The 3051-nt window shown below is 36.1% G+C and overlaps 1 pseudogene; it reads right to left on the reverse strand.

Annotated features, from left to right (window-relative positions):
- Positions 1-3051, reverse strand: part of LOC105294513 — a 42961-nt pseudogene that overhangs the window by 24396 nt on the left and 15514 nt on the right.

Here is a 3051-nt window from a genome sequence, read left to right on the forward strand (position 1 = left end):
CTTCCTTGTTCCTCTTTCTTTTATCTAATTATGTGTAATCAGGGGCAAGGAATAAAAATAGGACTAACATTTTGCGTATCTGGATATGCTCAGGGGAACAGTTTTATATGCTTTTTAACTTACATGCCTTTGCCTATTATCATAAAATTAATACTTGCTGTTGAAATACTCAATGATGTAGGCCCATATAAAGAATAACTCAGAATTTGTCTTAGTTCTACTCACCAAAACATTTATTATATAACTGCTTGCACAATTTTATAACGTATTATAGAAACATTTGTGCAAGTTGCTTTGTCACTTGGCAGTGATAAGTTAATATTCTTTTGAACAGCTTCACTTTACAGATGTTTTCACCATTTATGAATGATTCGCATTTAAATGGAAATTTGAATGATTACTTTTCATCTGATAATAACGATAATATTTTGGTCTCCTGGAGAATCAGTGTATTAAAGCTGAAACTCTCCCCTCCAAAACAACAATAAAATATAACAAAAGTACATATACATCGAAAGTACACTTGGTCTCAGAAGAAAGAGAAATCCCTATGTGTCAAAACAAGGAGATTAATGAACACCAGAGGATGAGCAAATGAGCTGACCTTAGCAATGACCTTGCAGGTGACTGGGGAGAGTAGGGGTTGATTTGAGATCTGTTTGTTGTGGGTTTTAGTGCTTGATGTGAGACATTACATGAGTACAGAAGAACATTTACGGGGCCAATGTAGCACAGAGAACTAAGTCTGAAACCTATATGAGGTTGGCGCCCTCAAAGGATTATGCCCTCAGTAAAAGTGTGAGCTAGGAAAAAAAATACAATTGATCCTTGAACAGGCTGAGGGCATAGGGGCAGGGCTCATTGTACAGTGGTGAGTCCATATATAACTTAAGTCAGCCCTCCCTGTACACAAATTCCCGTCTTCAGGTGGACATATGTACTGTTCAGCATTGAGAGATGGGCAGAAAGCTCAGTTCTCATTACCTGGATTTTGAATTGAATGTTTTCCATGAGAATTCAAAATAATAAACCTGTGTCTCCCTTGGGCTTGAATTTCCATATGAACTGAGACCTCCATGAAGAGAAATCATCATGAAAGTTGATCGTGAGCTAGTGATTCTCTTGGATACCAGGAAGATGCCAATGAAAAATAAATCTAGAGAAATTCTCCGACTCTCCAGGAAAAAAAAAAAAAAAGATTCTCACTGAAGAAAATTAGCCCCACTTTATGAGGTCTCATAATGAGAATATTAAGATATACACTTAGAATCAGTTGTCCAGAGGGATAGATGGTGGACTCTACATATAGCAGAATTCTAACTCCATGAATTTGAGACAATAACAGTCTGAATGAACACTATGAAGAAAAATAAGACTTGAAAAGGAAGGGAATAAGATTCTGGAAATTAAAAACTTCTGAATTAAAAAAAAGCAACCTGTTTTAAAGAGTTACTAATAAGCAGGTAAATATGAAATTAGTAAATTACAAAAATATGTGAAAAGAATGATGAAAAATTCCACAGAGACAGACACGAAATAGATTATATGAACATAAGGATAAGAGACTAAGAAGACTGAATGGGAAGAACAAACTTTTGTCGAATATGATTTATAGCAAGAGAGAATGTAGACACAGCCAGGGAGATGCTATTTCTAATACCATGTAATATGGGAATTCTTAGCTATTTAGGGAAAAGTACACCAACATGGTTAAACTGCAGAATACCAAAGATAATGTAAAGATCTTAAAAGCAACCAGAGAATAGCAAGTAACCTACAAAGGATATTCTTAATGAGAGAAGTTAAAGCATCTAAAGAGATCAGGGGAAAAAAATAAAATTATATCTGCAGAGACCTAAGCAAAAATAGCTAGAATGAAGCCTAGAATTCTATAGCCATCTCAACTAATATTCAGCAATGAAAAAAATGAACATGTTTTTAAGGAAAAGACTGAAATAACAACAATTATTTTTTGTTTCTGGGAAAAAAAAAACACAAGGGACTGTCCTTTTGGAAGAAAATGACATTGACCTCAGAAATATGGAGTGGGATATTAGAAGAAAAATAACAAAGTTGAAAGTTATGAGTAAAACTAAGGGAACATTCTAAAACAGCAAACTAATGATTATTTTGGGGCGTATGAAACAAGGTAGAATAATAATATTCAATAACAATAATATGCTGCCTGGAAAATTCCCCTAGCCTTTATCTTAATGCCAAGTAAAAACTGAAGAGGTATTATCATGAAGATGGGGCAGCAAATGCTACAGAATCCATTTCAAAGACATTTATTAAAACTTAAATATGAGCCCACTCCAAATCAGTCAAAAAGTGCTAACCCCCAGGCTGCGGCCAGAAAAAAACATGACTCTGCCACTGAATCAAGAATGTACAAAGCTGAGACTTATGGTGTTAGCAGTGATGAACTTGCTACCTGATATAGGACTTTGTGTAGCCCCAAAACATCAAAGTTTATTTTACTGAGGTGCATACAGCTGAAACACAGAAAACATATTTTGCTTATTGATGCTAATGTTCTATCCCCCGTCATGTTTTTCCCTCCCTTCTACCCTCACCTCTGCTGCTTTTAGGAGCGAAATAATAGGGATGAGACAAAGGTCACTCTGTCCCATTGTGGACAAAGGACATTCACAATTTTCTGACTTGCTGAAGGACACTGGGGAGTAGGAGGTCTCAACTTTTTAAGAATTTGTTGGACATAGCTGCCAAGTCACCACTTTTGAGGGGCCCATTGGTTGAATTTTGGGAAGACTCAAATTCAAATAATGAGTGTGGGCAAGGTTTGCAGTGGGAGAAGGGAAGCTAAAGGAACTTGAGATTGGTGCTCTTTGGGGCTGATTGATGCTACTATTATATTAACTTCTATTATTGAATATAGTTAGTGTTTGTTTTATTCGTTTCTACTGTGAAGGCTTATAAGTACCAAAAGGGATGCTCGTGATAGGAATAGAGCCACATATCGAGAAGTGCTTCTACCTTAGCCATGTATAGGGAAGGCCCCATTATCCCAGTGATCACATTCTGCTCAAG

Source organism: Pteropus vampyrus, unplaced genomic scaffold, assembly GCF_000151845.1.
Source record: "Pteropus vampyrus isolate Shadow unplaced genomic scaffold, Pvam_2.0 Scaffold88, whole genome shotgun sequence".
Classification (NCBI taxonomy): Eukaryota; Metazoa; Chordata; class Mammalia; order Chiroptera; family Pteropodidae; genus Pteropus; species Pteropus vampyrus.